The sequence below is a fragment of the Tamandua tetradactyla genome, chromosome 3 (genome assembly GCF_023851605.1).
Source record: "Tamandua tetradactyla isolate mTamTet1 chromosome 3, mTamTet1.pri, whole genome shotgun sequence".
Classification (NCBI taxonomy): Eukaryota; Metazoa; Chordata; class Mammalia; order Pilosa; family Myrmecophagidae; genus Tamandua; species Tamandua tetradactyla.
In genome coordinates this window covers 14,419,284-14,434,111 of record NC_135329.1, presented here as the reverse complement: position 1 = coordinate 14,434,111, position 14,828 = coordinate 14,419,284, and the positions used below count along the sequence as shown (strand labels likewise).

Here is a 14,828-nt window from a genome sequence, read left to right as displayed (position 1 = left end):
ACTCACTAACCGAGCAGGTTCCTGCTTTAAATTATTCCAGCAAGAAACGACAAAAGCAGACACAAAAACCAGAAGGCTGGCAAGAATCCTGAGTGCCTGGGTTAAAGGAAGCTCTTTAACTTGAGAGCCTTTGGAATTAAAATCAGCATGTGCAGTTCATTGTATAAAAAAATAAGCAGCATGAATATTTAAAAATGCTCTTGTTCTCTGTCTGGGCAAAACAAACAGGGTATAGGGAGACTGAAAATGCTACAAAGTAGAGGCAGACATTTAAAGAACTCTCTAAAGAAAGAATGTAAGTATAAAAAAATCCTTGGGCTTAGAAGTTAAGACCGTCCTAAAGAGGTACCATAAAGACCTTAATTATCTCAGGATGTTCATGAGCCAGACAGTGCTCCCAAATTACAAGAATAAAAGAGGTTTTTAATCTTAAATTAAATAAAAGGAAGTGTAAGCATGGGTAGAACAAAATGTCAGAGCTGCTCTTTCTTCAAGGAGTCTGAAAGTTTTCCACCTTCCTGCAAAAAAGGTCAGAATTGCACTAGAATGACTGTGCACCTGCAGATGAAAATCCAGGGCCTCCATGGACATGGAATTTAGGATGGAGGAAAAGAAAAATCTCATGCCCAGACCTGGTGCAGTATATGCCTAGATCAGTACTGAGTACTACTGGTTTGTTCTTTCCACTTTCTAGGGAGGAGACACTTTAGACCGGGATTTAGTTTGTGTAGTCTTAACTTTGAATTTTTCACTTGTGTTACCATAGTCAAACTTTTTATCTGTGTTTGCCTTAGCGATCCACCTTGCTGTTAGTACTGGAACCATTAATAAAAAAATCATTTGTGATCTAAAATAAAGAGGGCAGCAGAAATGGGAGCCACAGACTTCTTCTGCACCTCCATCCAAGGTCCCTGGAGAAAAGGAGGGGTTCTGACCCCACCTCAAGGACAGAACAGGGCATAAGATGGTCAATGCAAGAAGTGAAGCAGAGACTTGAGCAAGGCGGGCAGAATATGTGAAATGGTGAACCCGGGTCACCTGGATCAATGCAGCCTTAAGGCAGTCATAAGGCCCAATAGCTGGAAGGGGCAATCATCTGGTCTCAAATCCCACCTAATGCAGGAATCCTCTTCTCAAGATTCTTGGCCAATGGCCAGGAAACCTCTGCTTGGAATTCTGAACGTTATCTCTGGCAGACGCAATTGCACCACTCAGATTTCCCTGTAAGAAAGGATTTAGCAGCCCATCTTTATGGAATGTGGTTAGATGATAGCCTCCAGGTGTGAGTGCCTTCAGGGCCTGCCTCAGTTTTTGAACTGAGATCATGTCTTCTCTGGCAGCCGTGAGCCAATGACTGTGCAAGGTGATTGGATAAAGGCCTGGCCGTTCCTGCCAATGTGGGACGCCCCTAATCGGCAGTCTTTGCGCTGGAGTTCCCCATTGGGCTGGCGCAGATTTTGTCAGGTCTGCAGCACAGTCTGAAGGTTCAGCCCAGTTTTGCTTTCCCTCTTCCTTTCCTGGGTGCTACCCTCCAGTAAGCTTCATTAGAGATGAGCAAGGGGAGAAATCTATAATGATCCACGTGGTTACGGATTAGAGTTGGAAATATCAGTATTAACCCATGTTTAGCTTAATATAGATACAGATGTTTACATATAGAAATATTTATAGACGTGTAGAGTCATGGTTTAGTACACACATGCACATATTTCCTTTCTCTTTCAGCCAAGAGGGCCTGGAAGCAACACTACCCCAGTAGCAATGAGGTCACCTGGCATCCAGATCTTGGTTTTTAATACCATTCTCCAACAAAAGGAAGTGGAGCTATTTGGAGAAATGGCTGATTCTAGGACTGGAGCAGGAAATACACAAGATGAGCCAGGAGTATCTTGAAGTATCAGAAAGTAAAGACGTGTTCAAAACAAACAAACAAAACCCACAACGATGGGCATATGGCAAAGGGATACAGGAGTCGACTGAAAGAGCTCCCAAATACCAAAGGGGGGAGCAATTTGGACAATAAAATAAAGTGGTATTGGATTATAACCCAAAGTGTAAAATAAGTATTCATGAGTCCATACTAATATAAGTAAATGATTGAATAAATAAATAAATAAATAGAGGGGAAAAAAGACAGATCTCCCATAATGAAGAACTTGGAACAATTTATTTAGACACTCCTCCCTCAAATAGGTGGTGCGTACTCCACTTTCCTTTAGTGTGGGCTGTGCATAGTGTCTTCCCTCCAAAGAGCACAATATGGAAAGGGGGGAAAAGAGTAACTTTAGGGTGGGGAAACCTGACCAATACAACATAAGGCAGGGGATCAAGTTAACTTCAAGAGTGATGCGTCAGGTACAAGTAGGTACAGTTGCTGTGATATGATGAAAATGGCACCTTCCCTCTGTGCTCTTCCTGTGCAAAACTCATCAGCTCAGTCTAACCATGAGAAAAACATCAGGCAAATCCCATTTAAGAGATATTTTACAAAATACCTGACCAGTACCTCGCAAAACTGCCAAATGATCAAAAACAAGGAAAAGTCTGAGAAACTGTCACAGCCCAGAGGAGCCTAAGGAGACATGAAAATTAAATGTAACATGGTGTCCTGGAGAAGAAAGAGGATGTTAGGTAAAAACAGGAAATATGAATAAATCATGGGTTTTAGTTAATAATAATGTTTCCATACTGGTTCATTAATTGTGACAAGTGTAGGATACTAATGTAAGATCAAATGTAGGAGACTAATGTAAGATCTTAACAGTGGAAAACTGAATGTGGGGTATATTGGAATTCTTTAGCAGTCTTTCTGTAGATCTAAAAGTACCTAAAATAAAAAGCTAATTAAAAAAACTACCTGATGTTGACATTTACTTTATGTTTAGTTAAAAATCAATCTGCCAATCATTTTTGCTATCTTGGGTAACACTTGCTTTCTCTCCTTTTCCTTCCCTGGGTGTTACACCCCAATATGTTTTATTAGAGATGAGCATTCAGGACTCAACGCAAACATCACCACTTTAAGGAAGGCTTTCCTAACTACTGAAGGAGCATCTCCCAGTCCTACCCTATGGTCGTTCCCTAGCACCTTGTCTTTATCTCAGTTCCTTCTGAAATGATTTTGGTTTTGTTTATTATCTCATGGCTAACTCCTAGCAATGAGGTCTGGGACGTCTTTTGCCTTGTCCACAGCTATCTTCTCAAATGCTTGGGAAAGTGTCTAGAAACATAGCAGATATTCAAAAAGTGTTAGTTGAATGAACAGATACAAAAGTAGGTAACTTTTCTTCCATATGACCGTCCTTCAAATATATGGAAGTGGGAATTCTGCTCCCTTATCCTCCCACATTTTTTTTTCAGGCTGGAAATCTCTAGATTCTTCACACACTCCTCACTTGCCATAGTCACCTTATACTGGATAACGATAACAATAATGATGATGATGATATAAGAATAGTAATTTTTTTAATTGAATTCTTTACCATGTGCTGTACAGTATAGGAAGCACTTAACCAGAATTGTTTCTCTTTGAATCCTCTATGAGTGCTTTTTGAATCAGGTACTGCTGGATGATCTCTGAAATGTCTTTTTCCCTCTTAAAGAATGGCCCCAGCACTGGACTCCATCATCTAGATGCCATCTGAACAGAGGAACTTTAATCATCTTTGATAAATTCTATCACCATAGCCTATTAGGGGGTGAAACAGCAGTGAAGCCCTCTAATTATTAATCTTTAGCCAGTAATGATTATACTGGTCTGTGATGAAATAAGGAGCTTATGCCGGAATATACACCAACTATATTGCTAAGTGCACAGTTTAATTCAGCTGATTTTTTTTTCATAGCAAGACTTTCTCAACAAAGGAAACTGTGTGTTGATTTCTTATTCCAGCACAGGCCCCTTATCTTGTTGTGGACTGATACTTTTGAGTAGCTCTGATCTAAGCCACAATTCTCAGCATTGCTTCTTTCCTCTGTGTTGTAGCACAGACCCAGTATCTAGGGTTTCCCTACTGCCTACCTACCTCTAGTAGGTGGAACCAATCAGAATGGAAATCCCATAAAGAATACTCAAAGATTTCCTAGAAAGAAGACAGCTGGTGAGAAGGTGTTGTGGGGTGGTATAGTGGAAGAGTCCATGGTTGAGAGAACCAGACTTGTATTTTATGTCCTGGATCTGTCCTTAACTAACTGTGGGTAAGATAGTTCTCTCCCAGCCTCAGTTTCCTTATCTGTAAAAGTTACAGATAATTTCTGAGGGCCTTCCAGCTTTCACACTCCAGGATTCTATCCTTTGAGTCAAATGACTTCCACAGGCTAAATGACCCTATGCTAGGCATTTCCACAACTTTTGTGTCACCATCATATTTTCCCATCATCTCATCTCCCCTGGAGCTTTGCCTGATGACTAGCCAGTTGGCTTTAGATAAGGACTGTCACAGTAACATCCAGCTGCCAGGCCCAAAGACAAGAGAAGTAGAGAATCTGGAGGCTGAAGGGCCTTTTCAAATATGTATTCCCCAAAAGCTGGGCAAGGACTCTGTCAAGCACAGGTGTATCAGTTGATGTGTTTCACTAGAATTGTTCTGAAGGATTCTCCTGTGCCTCCATGGCCCTCCATAATAGGCCAAATGATGGCGCCCAAAGATATCAGGACCCTGTAAAAAGGGTCTTTGCTGTTGTGTTCAAGGATTTTGAGATGGAGAGATTATCCTGGATTACCTGGGTAGGCTGTAAATGTAATCACAAGTGTCTTCATAAGAGAGGCAGATGGAGGGCCACGGTGGCTCAGCAGGCAAGAATGCTTGCCTGCCATGCCAGAGGACCTGGGTTCGATTCCCGGTGCCTGCCCATGTAATAAAAAAAGAGAGGCAGATGGAGATTTAACACACAGAAGAGGAGAAGGCAGTGTGACCACGGAGGCAGAGGGTGAAGAGAGACAACGACAAGCCAAGCCACCAGAAGCTGGAAAAGGCATGGTAGAGCCTCTGGAGGGAGCACGGCCCTGCTGACACCTGAATTTCAGTCCACTGATTTGGATTTCAGACTTCTGGCCTCCAGAGCTGTTGAGGAACACATTTCTGTTGTTTTAAAACACCATGTTTATATCAGTAGCTGCAGAAAACTAATACCCCCTTGATTTAAATGTCAGGTATATCTTCTTTTCATAAAGATCTCTCTTTCTCTAATAACATTTATTCTTTAGTTTTAATATCTAATATTCTTTCTCTAATTATATATATAGTGTATACGTTATATATTTTTTATATATATACATATTTATATATATATATATGTCATATACACCGGCAGGTATGTTATATACTCTGGCAGGTACTCTGGCAGGTATCACCATCCAATTTAAGAGTTTAATAAAGGATTGTTTGCCAAGGTCTGATTAGGGTTTTGGAGGCCTCGAGAGGTAGTGCAGCACCCAGAGCTCTACAGCGGGGGGGGGGGGGGGGGGGATCACTGTTTCTATCCTAGACCTAAAGGTCAAGGGGAGGAGCTGTGTGGAGACAGTCATCTCACAGAAGCATTCAGTCGGGGGCACAGCCAGCCTCTGAAAACCCCAGCAGGAAGGGGAATAAACACTTCCATACAACTCCCTCCCTTCCCTCTGATTTTCGGCCAGTGCCACCCGGGAACTGGCTGAACCCAACTGAAGCCAAAGGGCGAGGGGAGCATTCAGGTTGGTCTCCTGGACACAGAACAGATGGAAGAAGAGTAAAGAATGGGTCTAAAGGAGCAACTGAAAATATCCAGCATCCATTAAAATTTAACTCCTTCTCCAGGCTATCCACGCAGTTTGATTTTGTGACTCAGAAGGGGCCTTGGACACTAGCTCTGTGACCTTGGGCAGCTCACTTCCTCTCTGGGCTTCATTCTCATCTGTAAAATGACGTTTGGAAAAGACAGTTGCTAAGATCCCTTTTGGGTCTGATGTTCTGTGATTCTAGAAGCAGCCTTTAAGTGCCTTACCAGGCTGACACTGATATGTGCCTAGAGTCCTGACAGCTGTTTATTTACTAAAGTATATCCAGGCCTCTCTTTTCCATGACGTATCTCTGCATGTATGCAAGGATGTGCAGTGCATGCTGGCTGTGGGACCACCCCCAAGGAAAGGAATGGGCCATGCTCACTCGCATCAGCTGAGGTGCAGACATATCGCGGGCACGTTGGAAAAAGAAAAAACAAGACTAGAAAACCAGACAGCTTCTGGAGGACCAACTGCAAGAGGTGAGGAGGCAGATGAAAAGGCAGCCACTTACCCACCGGCTGGGTCAGCAGTCACTGGGCCATGCCTGCTTGTTCCTGCAGAAAACTTGAGGGGCCTCGGCAGCTGGCTGCACTTGGCAGCTCTCAGGCTGGCCTGACAAGTTGGCTGGCAGGCCCAGCAAAGAGCAGCTGCCAGCAACCATGCAGATGGTAATAATTAGCCAGAAAGCCAAGCTTCGGAAAGTTCCAAGGGTCCAGGAGAGTCCCACACTGAAAATGAACATACCAAGCCTGGCCTTGTTGGCTTAGGGCGTTTTGTTCTGTTTCAGTATTTAATAGCTTTTTCAACTATCCCTATCTGCTTGTGCCTCTTCGGAACCTCCTTTTAAGAACAGCGGGTGAGGCTAAAGGAGAAAGTGTCCTTATTGTTCCTTCTCTGCCAAAAGTGCAAAGGTAGAGAAGCTGTCCACGCTCTCCCCTTCCCTGGTTATCTTGGGTGGTCTGGGATAGACAATAGATTTTCCTCCCTTCCCCTACCACCTTGAAGTAAACCCTCCATCACCACCAATGGGCCTCAAATGAGCACTAATTTATAATGTGTGGTTCTGGAGTCTAAGAAGCACCTATACCAAACCTTTCAAATCGTCCCCAAACTGCTAACCGATTCCTAAATTCCACTGTTACCTTGTTTTCAGCCTGACAATGTGATACTTGTTATAAACACGCTCATGCTGGGTGTAGAGGTGGGGGTGGGGGGCGGGCGGAGTATGCTTTAAAGGTGTCCAGTGAATTAAGGGCCTAAAGGCAGCATTTAACAGAGGTGAAGAAGGAAGGGGAGTCTGAACACTCAAGGCTGAGAAGGCCAGGGAATAAGGTGGCCACTACGAAAGAGAAAAGGACAAAGAGGAGAGGGGCTCTGTGCATCACACAATTCATAATTCTGCTTAGAGCCATTCTGGTTGAGTTGGTGCTTATAAATGTTTTGAAAATTCAGACAAACAGTTTCTGTATCAAGGCACACACGGGAAGCTTATAATCTGGACCCACAGATTGGAGCTTGCCTTTCCAGCCACAGAGCGGGTAATAACCGTAGCATGTGCTTAGTGGGTATTTGCAGAGTTTCTGCCCTCTAAAAGCTCTCCTATCCACTGCCACAGTGAAGTCTAAAAGTCTCTCACTAGAGCTGCACCTGCATGTGAATTAGTTTATCCTCCGCTTCCCAACAGTTTGCTGAAAGTTAAGCCTGAGTTGGAAGGGTTTCAGACGGACAAAATAAATAGAGGGTAAACTGTGGGATACCGAGGGCAAAGGGAGAGAGCATGGCTGGGTGGGAGGCCACAGCTGAGACTCTTTTAATTGCCTTATCAGAGAGTTTCTGAGATCCTTGCAGAAAAGGAGGGAGGAATATTCTGGAGCCAGGAGGGCCTGGGGAAGTACAGAGGAAAAGGCTAAGAAGAAATCCTGCTGTGAAATTTTGTCCATGCCTGGCCTTGCTTGACACAGTTTTCTTGCTTAGGTGCAATTATACTTTGCATCTCCTGCCCTTTGCATTTTTTGAACTCTGCTTTCCAAAATGCCTACGAGTATTGTTTTTTTGTTGTTTATTTTTAATTTTTTAATTATAAACAATGAGCAAGCATACAAACATTCTTGACATACAAACATACTTGACATGGTTACAATCAACGGCTCACAATATCATCACATAGTTGTGTATTCATCACCATGATCATCTTTTTTGAACATTTGCATCTGTCCACCAAAAGAAAGGAAAAAGAAAAAACCTCATACATGCCATACCCCTTAACCTTTTCCTCTCATCGACCACTAGTATTTCAATCTACTCAATTTATTTTAACCTTTGTTCCCCCTATTATTTATTTCTTATCCGTATGTTTTACTTATCTGCTCATAAGGTAGATAAAAGGAGCGTCAGACACAAGGTTTTCACAATCACACAGTCACTTTGCAAAAGCTGTATCATTATACAATCATCTTCAAGAAACAAGTCTACTGGAACTCAGCTCTACCGTTTCAGGCACTTCCCTCTAGCCACTCTATCTTCAAACAGATAGAAATGATTAAATCCAGGAGTAACAGAAGTATGACATAAGCTATAAGTTCCCAAACCCAAACAAGACAGTCCTGAATCAGAATTCCAGCTCTGACACTTAGAAGCTGCGTGCTTTTGTGCATATTATTTCCTCCTCTAAGCGTGGCACCCCAGTTTGTAAACTAGGGATAATAATAGGCGTCACCTGACAGGCAGTCCTGAGGATTAAGCAAATGAGATAATGCGTATGAAGCGCCTGGCACAATGCCTGGTCCTTAGTGGGATTCACTGAATGCCAGTCATTAGTTTATTTCTCACTTACTTTTACTTCCAAGAGAATTTGGCAAACTGATACATACTAGCTTCAAGATTATTATAAGTTTAATCTAGAGTTAGACTGTGCTTACAGATTTGTTCTTTGAAAAAGCCTCAAAACTCTTTGCTGTGATCTCTTTACTGCCTTTTTATCAGCTATATTTAGCTGTTAATTTTTATATCTCAGCTTGAAATCTTAAAGTCATCCTCTTAAAAGTACAAGTAGTCCAGCCAATGAAACTTAGTCGTTGAAAAAAAACAAACCAAACTTTTTTGCTTTCAGTGAACAATAGGTCAGAGGTGGGACTAGTTTTCATAGCTACAAACAAAGATAAATAAATTATACTTATGGCATTTAATCAAAGGATCATGCTTGACATGGCTAACCCTAAAGACTAGTTTTATCAGTTCTACTTCTTTAACCCCTGGGAGGGCATCTAACCTCTTTCACCTGGGTCCCAGGCTGTCTCTCAGGGATCCTCAGTGCTAGGCACAACCTGCCCCTTCCCAGCTCCTGTTGAAATTACATTATACTTGTTGGTGTTCATTTTATAGTCTCAAACGAGTTGTTTTTTCTTTCCAAGTCTTTGATCTAGCTATCTTTCCTTGGATTAATCTAACAGCCTCTTTGGACGCACATTATTTATTGAGTTCTTACTATGTGCCACACACAGCTCTCAATGCTTCATGAGGAGTCAGTCATTTTATTCTCCTATCTCGGTGTGGTAGGCACTGTCATTATGGATGTCGTTATTTTGAAGAAGCCAAGGCACAGAGGGATTATATAATATGCCCAAGATGAACTAGCTGGAACATCAGGGAGCAGGGATTTGAGCTCCGGCAGTCTGGCCATAAAGCCTGGCTCTTTACCATCTTTTAGAGGAGGAGGCAAAGCCCAGAGAAGGGAAGACCTAGACATGGTTCATCAGGGATTCAGCTTGAGCAAGAGTCCTGACTTTCCTTTTCCTTTCCTGACTTTCCTTCCTTCCATGGAACGTTCTGTCCTAACCCTGTAATGCTGTTCTCGACTTATTCTCAGGGGCATCCTTTGCTGAAATACAAAACACACACACACACACACACACACACACACACACACACACACGCACACGACATCCCCCTTATCTCATTCAGCAGAGCTGCAAAAATATTCAAATCACTGTGGCTCAGACTCAGAAGGCTGGAACTTCAGTCCCACCTTCACCATCAACGGGCTGGGTCCCTTGAGCAAGCCACATACTGTCTCTAGCTTAGTTTCCTCATCAGCAGAGCGGGGATCACAGGAAAGCTGCCTTAGAGGGCTTTAGTGAGCACCAACGGAGCTTCTGTGTCATGTCCTCAGCACATCCCCTGCCTCAATAAGCTGGCTGTTATCTAAGGAAGATCAATAATAAGCTATGACGATTATTGAGCACATGGCCCCTACTGTCAGCAGAATTGAGAGGGGGCACATTCAGAGAAGACCCAGGGAGAGGCCAGGTGACAATGTCAGCTCTCAGGAGTCCTGCCCCCTGCACGTCGCGGCCCATGAGCACAGGCTGGGATCCAGCCCCTCACCACTGAGCCCGGCTGGCTTGCAGTGTCCAGGCCCAGGGCGGGAGCTGATTGCTAGCTAAGGGGCTGATGGGAGGGCCAGCTGAGAGCCTGGGCGGGGGCACGCTAGAAATCTCTCTGCAGACCAATTCCGTTCAATATGCAGTCATTTTCAGCCTAGGCAGTGCACTTTACTACCTGATCCAGGACAACGGTTCTGAAAATAGTTAATTCTTTTTAAGGCTTCCTTTCAACTTGGAACTCACAAATCAAATATGGATGGAGTTGCTTTGTCGGGAGTGGGAAGAAGAGGCTCTGGGAGCACCCGCAGGCTCCTTGTACTCCTACCCAAAGTGGCCCCTGCATGCCGTCCAAACTGCATTGAAATCCTTTGATCAGGGTTTAAGAAACATTTTCTAACAGAAACAAGTGTATATAAGACATGCACCTGCCCTTAAGCAGCTTAGAGTCTGGCGAGCTGGCAGCTAGTCTTGCACCCGTTGGCCAGTGAACTCCAATCTTCATCACAGAAGGTGACAATCCTAACAAGTGTGTGCCGCCTCCCACAGAGCCCCGAGGCTTTTTAGTTGGACCCTCCAGTTGTTCTGCACACTACAGTGGCAGGAAGGCATCCTTGTATTGTTTACCCACCTCACAAAATCATCTCTTTTTTGGGGGGGTGCATGGTCCAGGAATTGAGCCCTGGTCTTGCGCATGGAAGGCGAGCATTCTAACCACTGACCTACCTGTGCACCCAAAATAATCTTTAAAAACTGACTTACCTATCACAATGCCTCTGTGAGGTGGGGGTTGTTATCACCCATTTTCCAGATAAGGAAACTGAGGCAGAAGAAATTTAAGTTGTGCAACATTACCCAGGTAGACCATGTTGCAACCAAGATCTAAGCTCCCAACTTCCTAGTTTCAGAGCTTGGCATGTCCTCCTCTTACTAGCTGAGTATCCAGCCTCAATGTCCTCATCTGCAAAATGGGGATGATGGTAATAATACCTAGTACCCTTAGAATGGCCCCCAGCATACATGTCCAATGTTCAACAGGAGTTAGTTGCTGCTCAGGATCACCAACTAGTAGGGTAACTTTGTTTCAATTTATATTTATTTAGCCTGTTAGGGAGTATAAGTCAAGACAAAATGTGACCAAGATGCAAAATGTGTGGTTTGGATAATAAAAGCTATAGGGGTTCAGAGAAAGGACATTTGAAATGTTGACTGTTTCACAAGCTTTCGAGTACTCCTAGTACAGAAGCCGTGCTGGGTTCTCTGGTTTGGTCCAATGTCAGCACGGGTGCTGCCAGGCTAGACTTCCAGTGACCAACTGCCGGGACCACATCCCTAACAAGGCCAGGGACTTCTGTGTGGGCCCGTTGAGCCCTGCCACAGGCAGATAAGTCTTGGCCGGTACCCAGGCTCCATCCAGGCTGCCAGGAATGCATAAGGGCCCTGCCCCGAGTGGGTAGATCTCTATACCACATCCCCACGCCTGGAGAAACAACTCCTGGTGTGTGCCTTGGAGGGTGCCGGGGGCGGGGGAGGGAAGGACGGAGCATGGTGGGCTTAAAGAATACATGGCCAATGTCCTGGGAAGCCACTGGGGTCTCCAGTTCATCATGATTGGAAACGCCTTCCCCCAGCCCTTGCATTTTGGCCATTTCCCTCTGAATCTTTTCAGAGCTGAAGGTATTTATGAGGGTGCCTTGACATTTCAGGGACTCCAAAAAATAAAAAAATAAATAAATAAACATAAATAAATAAGACGCAGACTCAGGGAATTTGCGTTATCTAATTCCCAGAATTCTGCTATTAAGACTTCCCACACCAGTACCCAAACAAAACGTACATGTCCAGGGACCCGAGAATTAAAATTTAGTTTGGAAAGAGAGAAGGAAAAGAATTGCCTCACATCCCAGATTTCCCTCCAGTGCACCCACCCGCCTCACACACCCATCAGCAAGTAACACCCTTATCTCGAGGCTTAAAGGACAAGTGCCTTATTAGTTGCTGCTGTCGCTAAATGTCAAAACAACGGAAGAATTCCCAGCCCACCTCCCTGCCACCTCCCGCCCCATCTCCTACCTCTTCGGCGGAGTTCCCGGGCTGTTTCCCTGTCTCTCTGCACACCTGTTACAGCTGGTCCATCTCTCCTTGAGAAGCCAGTGATCAGGGAGGGGTCCCACGGAAGGAAGGGGATGATGGCAAGGCGCTGAGATCGCTGACGTGGGGAGGGGATGGTCTGGCCAGCGAAGCACTTGGGGCGAGGAAAAAGGATGTTTTGTAATTTTTGGCTTGGATTTCCAGAGGCAGAACAGGAAACGTCCACTGTGGCGGGCAGCTCCAGTGAGAAGTACACTGCAGTCTGCCTTCAGAGGGGAGCAACCTCCCCAAGCACCCTCAGCTTTGGTCCTGTCTGGGATTTAAAGCTCTGCCTGCATTCCGGGGCCTTCCCCCCTTACTCTTTCTTCCATCGCTTTTTTTTTTTCTTTAATGGAACGTCAGTGCTGTTCCTGACATGCTGGAAAAATTTTCCTCTGCCTAAACTTGGCTCAGGAACACTGTCTCCTTGTGAGAAAATTTCTCCTGTTACAAAGTTCAGTTTTAAAAAAACAGAGCTATTTGTTTTGCCAACTTTTGTTGGAGGGACATTGTTGACGGATTTTCCTTCCACCCTGAACCTCTGGATTCCAAGAAACCCACACACCCACATCCTTCTCTTACTATTTTTTTTCCTTTCTAATTGAAAAATAGAACAATAACTGTAAAAGACAGCAGTAAAGATGCCCTTACAATGTGCACTCGAACGGGCACTGCCCAGGCCAGCCCATGTGGCTGGCATATGATTGTCACTTCGGCCCTCTCTTAGTTCTAGGCCTTTCTCTGATGATGGTGACACAGGAGTTGGCCCCCTTTCTCAAATGGGGTCTCATTCCAATCCCTCAGATTGAAGCTGGAAGAGTACTGGTTGTGATTCTTAGGGGGGTGGAGGGTGAGGAGGTGGGAGTACATGGGGGTGAAAGGGGCTGATCATAAGATGCAGTTGTTGGTAAAGTATGGAGGGTGGCATCTCTGTGAATTGTCAAATTCCACTACAAATTGGGAACCTTTAGTTGTTGGGTACTTGTTGACCTTTGCCATAAAACTCAATAATTCTCACAGTGCTAATGAGATATTTGCTCACAAATGGGAATGAGAACTTCTCCTTTGTTCTGTTTATTAAAAGAAGGGGGGTAAATAAATAAAGAAAAGATTATAAGAAATTTTCATTTTGCCAATTCATCAGGTTAGAAAGTTTTAAATGTTTTAGAAGTACCCATCACTTACAAAAATTATATTGCATACTTACAAGGCTGAGGCTGGCAATTTTTTCAATTGTTGAGCTGATGTTCTGGTTACATATTATTTTTACCTAGTGGATAAAGCAAGGCTAATCTGGATGACATTTTTCTGTTCTAGCTTGAGTTTTGGAACTGAACTTGAAAGTAATTGGACTGTATTTATTTCTGAAATTTAGAGGTTCTATCATTTCAAACTCGTTTGAGTATGGGGATAGCCCTAATGAAAAGAGTTTAATCCATCTTTAAATGTATTAATTTGATGGATATGTCACTTTCTAATACATTTTAACATAACAGTGAAATAAACATAGGACTCCCTCATTTGTTTTTTACTTCAAATGATCTCAAAAATCACACTCTGAAAAGATCTCAAAAATCACACTCTGAAAAGAGGTAGAAAGATTGAGTCTATTTGATGTCAAAACAATAGACAAATCACGGTTTTTAAAGGATTAGGCCACCAGTCGAGGGCAAAAGCCTAAGTCCAGACTTTACGCAGGGGTGGGCATGGCTTACCACACGGTGGGGGGTTGCCAGGTAGAATGATGGGCACAAGGGGCCCCTGGTGGCGTGGCACTTCTCATTCTTACCCCGAGAGCAAGAGTGGCTAGAAGCGGCGCCAACGGACAGACCCTTCACTTCTGAAACGCGTGGCTTGGAGACCACCAATGGAGAGCTGGGCCTCAGGATCTCACGTTGGGCAGCAAAAGACATTGCTGAGAGGGGAGATGAGGACCCCATCTTTTCAAGGCTGTAACCAAGAAGGACCTCACAGAAAGTCAAACCTTGGACTGGTTTGTGGATGAGGGACGGTATTGAATCTATTCAGCTAGTTAAAAACCGGCCATGTGTGCCAATCTGCCTGAGGCTTCCTCAGATGTGAAACAATTTTTAACACCCACAACAACTCTAGATGGCATTGTTGCACTCATTTTACAGAAGAGGAATTGAATTCCGAGAAGTATACTTTATATTTTTACCTGTCAGTGTTATAAAGTAATTGTAAATTCATGACCTGAGTTTTTGTTTTGTTTTTAAGATTCATTTTGTTCATGTTGCCTGTTAGGCCCCCTCAACACCTAACCACGTTCCATGTTAGAAATGCAAACATTACGCTAATAAATATTTACAGGATATATACAGGCATAGTGCCGGGCTAGGAAATGAATGCCTCAAACCCTGTCCTAAGAATATTTGTAAATCTAGTTGGGGAGAGGAAGTAAACATACCTACACAATTTGATCCAGCAATTCCACTCCTAAGTGTGTACTCAATGTGAAAGCATATGTTCATACAGAAACTTGTAGACTAATGTTCTCAGTAGCATTATTCATAATAGCGGAAAGGTATTATTATACA

At 43.8% G+C, this 14,828-nt stretch overlaps 1 protein-coding gene across 3 annotated transcripts in view; it reads right to left on the bottom strand.

Annotated features, from left to right (window-relative positions):
- Positions 1 to 12,482, bottom strand: part of TACC1 (transforming acidic coiled-coil containing protein 1) — a 146,886-nt gene extending 134,404 nt beyond the window's left edge. For 2 of the 3 annotated variants that reach the window (XM_077152518.1, XM_077152522.1), the window contains exon 1: positions 12,214 to 12,482. The gene's annotated coding sequence lies outside the window, so the exon portion shown is untranslated. The remainder of the gene's footprint in view (positions 1 to 12,213) is intronic. The other variant, XM_077152519.1, reaches the window with a different exon arrangement.
- Positions 12,483 to 14,828: the final 2,346 nt, after the last annotated feature.